This window comes from Natator depressus, chromosome 2 (assembly GCF_965152275.1).
Source record: "Natator depressus isolate rNatDep1 chromosome 2, rNatDep2.hap1, whole genome shotgun sequence".
NCBI lineage: Eukaryota > Metazoa > Chordata > Testudines > Cheloniidae > Natator > Natator depressus.
Genome location: NC_134235.1, coordinates 256,071,765 through 256,081,729, shown reverse-complemented (window position 1 = coordinate 256,081,729; position 9,965 = coordinate 256,071,765). Strand labels below are relative to the sequence as shown.

The 9,965-nt window shown below is 45.9% G+C and overlaps 1 protein-coding gene across 1 annotated transcript in view; it reads left to right on the top strand.

The window, feature by feature from the left end:
* Nucleotides 1-1,906: 1,906 nt before the first annotated feature.
* The window catches only part of OBSCN (obscurin, cytoskeletal calmodulin and titin-interacting RhoGEF), a 289,193-nt gene continuing 281,134 nt past the window's right edge, over nucleotides 1,907-9,965 (top strand). Inside the window, exon 1 of the mRNA XM_074946416.1 lies at nucleotides 1,907-1,969. The gene's annotated coding sequence lies outside the window, so the exon portion shown is untranslated. The remainder of the gene's footprint in view (nucleotides 1,970-9,965) is intronic.

The window sequence follows — 9,965 nt, the reverse complement described above, 5'->3', positions numbered from 1 at the left end:
CTCAGCCTCTCTGGAAATAGTCTCTCTCTCTCGGTCAGGTGGACAGGTTCCTCAACTTTTGGTCATCTGAGAGGGTGGCACATTATTTTCTGGGGGTCTCATGGACAGGACGGCTACTTTCCTTTGGAGTTCTGCCAGATGTTTCTTCATAAGCATGGTGTCAGACTCTGGTTCATCCCTGACAGCTTCAAGGGCTCTCACTCTCACAGAAGTTCCTCTAGTTGGGCTCTCGGGAGTCTTTCAAAGACCGTACACTGTTCACAAGCCAAAAAAAAACAAAACATTTTTTTTTTTTTTTACAACTATGTATAACAGCTCCCCCTGGTGACTCCGGCCATAACAATAATACTGAACTTCAGGTGGTTTATGTGATTCCTGTTACATCATGGGTCATTGTTTGTGTAACTATAACCTGAATCAATTGTTTCCAATTTCAGAAACCTCACAGCAGGCATTAGCATTAGCTAATTAGGCATTAGCCTAATTCTTGTCTATTGTTTTTAAGCGCTGTTGTGCTTTGAAAAGTGACTATGTAGAAGTAGAGACAAGGTGGATGAGGGAATATCTTTTATTGGACCAACTACTGTTGGTGAGAGAGACCAGCTTTCCAGCTTACACAGAGTTCTTCGTCAGGTCCTGTTTCTTCAGGTCCTGAAGAAGAGCTCTATGGAAGCTCGAAAGCTGGTCTCTCTCACCAACAGAAGTTGGTCCAATAACAGATATTGCCTCATCCACCTTGGGTCTCTAATATCCTTGGACTGACACAGCTACAGCAACACTCCATATGTAAAAGTAGCACATTCTTACTCAACCAGTACTGTTCCCTGTGGGTATCTGGGATGTTATCTGCTTAATTTACTGCCCCACATAAGTATTCACTACTTGTCTCTCCTGTTTACCCATGCACGGCCGGCGCAGCTATGGGAGAGTGAGCAGGATTCTATTCCGGCTTGTGCATTGTCAACACAGTTATTGACTAAGTTCCAGTTGTGGAATCTTCATCATCAGGAATGTGTAGACTAGAATGAATGAGTGGATTCGAGGCTGTGTTTGAGGAAGTGGTAGTTGGGAAAATAACTGTTTTTACGTGTACCGTGAGGCAATATGACCAGGAGTCACAGAGGCAGAAAACCTGCTTTCTCACCTGCAGAGTCAGTTTTCGGAGCAGAACCACACTTTAATGTTTGGAGAAAGCGTGGCACAGTCACTTTGGTTCATTTGCTTTTTATTCGTCGTCGTTCTGCAAATGTCCTTGGTCAAAGAAGCCGAGCCTAAAATGAGCTTTTTTTTCCATAAACCCTGTTACTGATCTGATGTATCTGAAAGGGAATTCCTCTTTTTTTTTTTAAAGGAGACACTTGTAACACAGATACACTTTGCCAACAGCCTGTTCTCCTGTCTCTGTTTAACAGCTCTCACTTGGCTCTAGGATACACACTTGAGAAGCAGTCCTGACGAATCCTGGCACCACAGCCTGTTACACACAGACACACACACATGCACACTCACACCTCTGCCGATTTTTTTTTTGTTTTTCCTCTTTGGATGGGCCGATTGAGTCCCTAGAACTATGCCCTTTCGCCTCTCTACCAGATGAAATTTAATCTCTCCAGTAAGTGACACCAAGGGCTATTTTGGAGCTGGGAGGCAGAAGGAGAGCAAAGCACGTCAGCAATTCGAGTGGAGGAGGACAGCCAGGGGGAGGGGTGGGGCTGGGGGTGACACAACCTACACCCCAAGCAGTGGAGACACTGCAGGGGGACTAGGGGACCTTTTACTGCACGTTCGCACCATCGCTGAGGTTTCTGTTTTATTTGCTGGAAGGGAGGGGGGACCAAAATCCAGATGGTCTCCCCATGTCCCCGACACCTCTTTCCCCCCCTTTTCCCCGTGTGTCTCTCAGTAAGGATCTGCTTTCCCTCACCCCGATGAGAGCTGCTTGCCTTCTCAGACTCTGACAAGACTTCAGGTAAGGTCCTGAGGGTGTATAGGAGGGAGCAGCTCATCTGAGGTAGGCAGAGGGACTTGTTCATGGCTGAGGGAGGAAGGAGGTGATTTCAGAGTCCTCGTTAATTACATCTGAGTGTTTACTGCCTTGTTAAAGGCATTTGAGGTGAAGGACGACAGAGCTGAAGGTCAAAGAGACATTGGCCTGAGCAGTATTTGGATTGTTTCACTGTATTATTTTGCCTGGGTGACCAGCAGACTAAAGAACGGTCTCCAAAAGAGCTGTGGAAAGATGGAAAAAAAGAGGGTTGGAGAGGTTACTTGCAGGGGATTATTTTTGACCTTCGTAGCTGGTGGATGTCAACCTGTGTGACAGATGGGCTTGATGTGGGGGGTGGGGAAGCTGGGTGTTGGGAGGGAGTGATTTTATTTTATTTCATTTCCAAGGCATAAACCAAGTGTTGCTTTTCTCTTTAGTAAGTTTTGCACTGAGCTCCCCTCCGTCCCCATGTCGGTGCCAATTCAAGCTGCAACCCCCCACTCTCGGCTTGCATTTCTACAAATGGCTCTGAGGAGAGATGGAGTCCGACAGCTGGGGCTATTTTAGGACCGACAGCTCAGGGGGATGGAGCGGGAGTGATGGCAATGACATCCACCTTTTAAAATACAGGCGTGTTTCTGGAGAAGCCGTAATGCCATTGTCACAAAGGGGATTTTTCTTTGTGTGTGTGTGTGTGTGTGTCTTTTTTGTTTTGTTTTGAGAATGATAAAACTTTCTGGATGGCCTGGCTGTTTAAAAATGTTAAAAGGTTATTTCCATGAGATCTCATTACAGCTGGGTGTTAGCTGTAAATTTAAGGTGTGGATCTAAAGTAGTTCGGGATTGTTCAGACCTAGGGTTTTGGTTTGGGCCTATCCTGTGTGTGATTGCCAAATTACAATATTGCTAACCTCAAGCATTCCAAAATCATGAATCATCCACAAAAGAAAAATCTTGGCATTCTTAAAGTTGAGGATCTTTTCCTTGGTTTACTGGTTGCTGAATATTTAGTGTGCTTTAGGGTCACATTTTTAGTCTTTTTTCTGCAGCCACCAGGGCTAGAAAAGTACTGTTTTTAAAAATGAAAGCTGCAATTGCCACAATAATAGCTTGTCTCAGGAGCTGGGGCAGCAGGGAAACACCAAATAGTGCAGGACTTGTGATTAAAAATTATGAGGGTGTCAAGGTTCCTCCCCCACTCTGAACTCTAGGGTACAGATGTGGGGACCTGCATGAAAAACCTCCTAAGCTTATCTTTACCAGCTTAGGTCAAAACTTCCCCAAGGTACAAAATATTCCACCCTTTGTCCTTGGATTGGCCGCTACCACCACCAAACAAATACTGGTTACTGGGGAAGAGCTGTTTGGACACGTCTTTCCCCCCAAAATACTTCCCAAAACCTTGCACCCCACTTTCTGGACAAGGTTTGGTAAAAAGCCTCACCAATTTGCCTAGGTGACTACAGACCCAGACCCTTGGATCTTAAGAACAATGAACAATCCTCCCAACACTTGCAGCCCCCCTTTCCAGGGAAATGTTGGATAAAAAGCCTCACCAATTTGCATAGGTGACCACAGACCCAAACCCTTGGATCTGAGAACAATGAAAAAAGCATTCAGTTTTCTTACAAGAAGACTTTTAATAGAAATAGAAGTAAATAGAAATAAAGAAATCCCCCCTGTAAAATCAGGATGGTAGATACCTTACAGGGTAATTAGATTCAAAACACAGAGAACCCCTCTAGGCAAAACCTTAAGTTACAAAAAAGATACACAGACAGAAATAGTTATTCTATTCAGCACAATTCTTTTCTCAGCCATTTAAAGAAATCATAATCTAACACGTACCTAGCTAGATTACTTACTAAAAGTTCTAAGACTCCATTCCTGGTCTATCCCCGGCAAAGACAGAATATAGACAGACCCACAGACCCTTTGTTTCTCTCCCTCCTCCCAGCTTTTGAAAGTATCTTGTCTCCTCATTGGTCATTTTGGTCAGGTGCCAGCGAGGTTACCTTTAGCTTCTTAACCCTTTACAGGTGAGAGGAGTTTCCCTCTGGCCAGGAGGGATTTTAAAGGGGTTTACCCTTCCCTTTATATTTATGACAGAGGGTTATAACTCCCATGAATTGCTAGTTATGACCCTGGCAAGCTGTGGTACGGTAGTATCCCTCTCCTCATCCCTCCCACTCTGCCCTGTTTTCCTCAGAGCCAAAGGGCAGGAATGATGATTCCCAAACTCCAAAAGCTCCAATATATTATCTTCTATTTATGCATCATCGTGTCAGCATGTGGGATGGCTGCAGTTCATGATTCTGTACAGAAAAATAAAAGGCAACGATCCTGCCTCAACAAGCTAGCTAAGGGCCTGGTCCTGCAAGATGCTGAGCGCTCATGGAAGTCAGTGGGAGTTGGTGCTGAGCACCTTGCAGCAGTGAGTCCCACATTAGGTCCCAATCCTGAAATGAGGTCTGTGTGAGTGGAACCCTGCCCTTGCATGAAGCCTATTGCAGGATCAGGGCGGTTGAAGGACTGAGGGGGAAAGAACAATGGATGGAGAGGGATGAGGTTTTCAAAAAATAAGACCATCTAGGGCCCTTGTCCAGCAGATGAGCTTAGGTACCTGAATCATCTCACTGATGTCTATGGTCTGCTCACATGCTTAATGTTAAGCACATACTTAAGAGCATGTCTGATTTGAGATCTGGGGGTGTTGTTTCTGGAGTGTGCACACGTTGTGTTAGTTCTGGGGTTTTTTGTAATCTGTTGTTTAATTTAGTTGCATGCGATTAGTCATCAGAAATGTCCACGCTGCTCTGGCTCAGCAATAGAGGTTATTAAAGCTAAGGGGAAGGACATTCCATCCACTCACATTATCTGACCTTTGAGGATGCCAGGTGGTTATGCTGTCCCTTACGACTGTGTAAATCTGTAGTAACTCTGTTGGCTTCGGTGGAGTTACTCCAATTTTAAACTGGCGCAACTGAGATGAAAATCCAGCCTCTCAGTTATGGATGCTTGTCCTGCTATGAAATGTTCACCAGTGAATTCTGCAACATTTAAGGCTTTTAGGGTAAAATTCAGCCCAGGTCAGATGATCTATGCATACATCATTTAACTAAGGGTGTGAGCGGTATACAGAGCCATCGGCAGGTCGTCTGCACTAGTGTGAATGTCATCCTTGCACATTCAGTCTGGTGTAGTGTTTGGCCATGTCCATTGATTATGGAGCCACTTGAATAGCTCCGTAGTTAAATTTGCAGCTGGCGTGGAATGTTTGCCCTGGGGATCTCTCTGTTTGTTTAGTAAAGCTAGCTCATTCCCTGGGAGATCATGAAAGGTAACAGGGCAGCCGGATCACTGCAGTTTGCCATTAGCAGCTCTTCTATAGACTTCAGTGGAAATTAGCGCTTCCCTGCTTTGTTGCCCATATATCTTTTCTTCCCAGTTCAATATTTTTATGATGCGTTTCTTTTATATAAAACAATTATTGCATGTAAATCACAGAATAACAGTATTGCCAACTCTCTTTATTTTATTTTATCTGATGACGTTTGGGGTGTTTTTTTTCTGAAAGGCCCAGCTCCTAGAGTCAGGTTATTACATGACAGGTTTCAGAGTAGCAGCCGTGTTACTCTATATTCGCAAAAAGAACAGGAGGACTTGTGGCACCTTAGAGACTAACCAATTTATTTGAGCATAAGCTTTCGTGAGCTACAGCTCACTATCGTTTTTTTTTTTTTTTTAAAGTAAGTTTCTAGCCCTCATTACTGCAGAGTAAAGCTTGGAAATGTTACCTCCAAAGTCTCAAAAGCTAGAAGGCACAGAAAAAGGCACCAAATTTAATATTTTACAAATATGATTTTTAAACATTTGGGATTGTCATTAGTGTTGTACGTTCTAACACAGAGTGGTAAAGAAAAAACAATTATTGCTGTCCTCAGTCAAACTTAACTTCCATAATGACAGGTTTTAGAGTAGCAGCCGTGTTAGTCTGTATTCGCAAAAAGAAAAGGAGTACTTGTGGCTAGTCTCTAAGGTGCCACAAGTACTCCTTTTCTTTTAACTTCCATTGTCTTTTTAAAGGACAGAGTGAAAGCTGACTCAGAATTTCAGGATGTGACCCATATGTAGCAATCTGCATGGAACTTGGAGGGAGGAGCACAGGTTACAGGAAGGAAGAGTTTGGAGGAAGCACCCGGAAGTCAGTCTCTGGGCACATGGTTAGAATGCTCGCTGCAGCTGTAGCACCCGCGTAAATAGTTCTCTTAATAAAGAGCCAGTTTAGTTTTAGAATCACAAAGTCTTCTCATGTTACTACCCAGCATGTGGTACATAAAACATGGTGGCACTAGTCAGCCTAGTGAGACTGACAGCAAGGAAGAGAGTGTGACTAACAATCAAACAAAGCAGCCCCTGGAAACAGAGCAAACTGGCAGCATGGAGGGACTCAGGTCATCAGGAAGTGCCATTTTCTGGCAACACCTCTGGTTTTGGCTAAGATTTTACCTTACATAGTTAGGTTCAGAAATCCACCTAACACCTGCCTAACATTGTTAAAGCTACTGATTACAAATGTGCATAACATATACACAAATTTACCTCCCGATGAATTTTACTGGATATATAGTCCAGTCCTTACCACACCTCACAATCACATTTGTACCTGGTCACTATGATAGAGACCTTTTGGCTTTGTTGAATTCTGGGGCAGACCTCGGGTCTTGTATATGGTTGTCACATGGACCCTTTTCACTTTCCCTCCTTCAGTGTTTCCTCAGCTTTTCTGTGCTCTTCGCATGATGCACACAAAGGCTAGGAGTTTCAAAATGCCTCCGGTTTCAGAAGTACCTGGATTTTTGCTTGGACTTACTCAATAGATTCATAGATGTGAAGGCTAGAAGGGTGATAATCTAATCTAACCTCCTGTATATGACAGGCCAGAGAATTGTATCTAGTGCCTCCTGCAGTGAACCAATACCTTGTATTGTGCTCCTAACTCCCTTTAGGCCTGAGGTCTCAAACTCCCGGCCCGCGGGCCATCTTGTGGCCCGCGAACCTCCCCAGTGTGGCCCGCGGGCTCCAGCAGTTTTGGGGCCGGGTCTCTCCCTTGGTCCCACCTGCCGCCCCCGGGTGCTCCCTGCCCCGGGACCCCAGCAGTACAGCAGAGCTGAGCGGCGTCTGCCTGCTCACTCCAATGGCTGTCGCCCCTCTCTGCGGCCCCGGGGCCAATGGGAAGTTGCAGGGGGGGTGCCTGGGGGCAGCAGCGCACGGAGGCTCCCTGGCCCGCCCCACCTTGGAGCCCCAGGTAAGTGCTGCCCCCCCCGGACCCCCTCCCAGAGACTGCACCCCCACCCACTTTCCACACCTCCTCCTGCCCCCAAACTCCCTCCCTGAGCCTGTACCCCAATCCCCTACCCCAGACCTCCTCCCCCACCCAAACTCCCTCCCAGAGCCTTAGGCAGGTGGGGGGCGGAGTTTTGAGGGGCGGGTTCTGGGCAGCATGAGTGACATTATGGGCCCGCTCGGAGGATTTGCGGACTGGCACTGGCCCTAAGGTAAATTGAGTTTGAGACCCCTGCTTTAGGCATTCCCCACCAAACTTCTTTAATGCCAGTTTTGTCCCCTTTGCAGTGGGTTACATAGCAAGGCTGGGATGAAGTATATCGCTAAAAAAAAATATACTAAGCCCAAAACTATTTTTTTTTCTACCTATAGGCCTGATGCTGGCAGGTGCTTAGTGCCTCCAGCAAAGTCAATGGGAGCTGATGGTGCTTACCAGTTTATTGGACTGGGCCCTAAATTGGCATACATGCATGTAGCCCCATACATCTTCTTTGTATATATTTATTAAGCTTTTCAATCTTTTTTCTTATAACAAACCAAAGTCTCAATGCCAACCTATACAACAGACACAGAAATGCGAGCTACCGGAAACAAGGAAAGACCAAAGATATTTTCACAGTGCTGAGACTCCCGTGTATTAATCACAATATTTCCAGCACCCAGGGTTTTTATGGCACATATCGCACAAAAACAAACAAGCAAAAAAAAGAAATAAAAGTCGAGGGAAAATGGTGGTGTGTGGGAGGGTGAAGAAGAGGAAGGGGGGGGCATGGAGGGAGTGTGCAGATTTACCTCCTGTGCGGCTCTGTACAACCCCAGGTAGGGTACTAGCTTGGAGACCCAGGTTCCATTTCCCGCTCCACCACAGATTGCCTGTTTGAACTTTGTCATGGGTTGGGCTGTAGAAGAGACCACACTCGTTAGTGCTGTAGGGTATGCACGTGCTGTCTTGTCTGCGTATCGATTCTTCCATCCCCTAAGATGCCTGCCGTTGTGGGACAATCTGCTCTCACCAGCTCATTTTAGTGAGCCGCCCCCTTTTTTGACAACGATATTGCACGCTGAGCAGGAGGCAAATGCCCAAGCTCAAGGCTAATACTTTCCACAGTGCCCCAGTTTCCGCTATATAGGCATATTACTGGCCAGATGATGTAGCAGCACTTAATGCCCTTCATTTGTGTTTGTCAAGCGTCGCCGTGCAACCAGAGACAGTGTTTTCAGGGTTGAATGTAGGGGTAGGAAAAACTGCTTACAACTTCCCAAATTTTTAAATTTGCATTAAACATACACTCTATCCTATTCCCTTGATACTTTCTCCAAGGAGCTAAAGATATGGTCCTGGAAGCACTCTCTGTACTGAATTCACCCTGAAAACTTCCTAGGTCAGACCTTCCTAACTCCATCACATGCAGGTTCCTGAATGGAACAACATGATGGAACATCCCTTGATAATTCAGCTGCAACTGTTGATGTATGGCACCCCACTGTAGTCACAAGTATATTTGTATTATTATTTATTTGTATTCCCATAGCACCGAGGAGCCCTAGTCAGAGACCAGTGCTAGGTGCTGTACAAACATAGGATAAAACAACAGTCCCTGTCCCAGAGAGCTGACAACCAAACAGATTTTTGCAAAAATTATATTTTGGTGGCTGATTAAATTTCAAATATTCTAATTCTAAAAATAATAGATTTCAACTTTCACTCCTCCTTACCCCCAAAATGCCTTTGAATGATTTAAATCAATATTTTACTCTTTCAGTAAAGAACCACCATCTTTCACAAAACACTATAGTACACTAGTACATAAAAGCAGCCTTTAGGATAGGGAAAATGTTAATTTTTAATGCTTCCTTTGCCCCCTGCTACTTTTAAGTATTTTTCTCAATCACTGGATTTCTTCGAGCTGGCCTGATTGGTGAGTCATCACCAGTGCATTAATGCAGTGCCCCACAGCGCATGCCTGGCATGCTGCTAATTTCCCCTGAAACTGCTTTTGTGAGAGCAATTTTTTTTTTTTGGTTATAGTCTGCCTGCCTGTCGTCTGCGTATATGTGTATTTACGGATGCAGTGTTGTGGCAGCCGTGTCGGTCCCAGGATATTAGAGAGAGAAGGTGGGTGAGTTAATATCTTTTATTGGACCAACTTCTGTTGGTGAGAGAGACCAGCTTTCGAACTTAAGCCCCACCTGAGTGGGCTCAGGTAAATCCAGAAGTGAAAGTAAGCCGGTCCGGTCGGGTGTACCGGTAAGAAAGTGGCTGCCGGTACACAGCCGACCGTACCGTAGGGCCACTGATGCGTGGGGAAGGGGCAGCTACGTCCACTGCCAATTTAAAGGCCCTTTAAATTGCTGCCGGAGCCCTGAGCAGCGCAGGCCGGGCAGCGCTGAAGGGCTGGCTGGGGGAGTCTGGCCCCAGCCCTGCCCCTTCCACCTGAGGCCCTGCCCCTTCCGGGGGCCCAGAGCCGCACCCCCCACCCTGCCCAGGGCCCCAGCCACCCTGCGTACTGGTAAGTCCGTTAAATTACTTTCACCCCTGGGTAAATCCCTGTAAAGGGCAGCAGGTGGCTGCAATGGGGGAGAATGTTCAGGTAGATCAAAGACTGCTAGGAATGAGCAGGCTCCAGCAGCG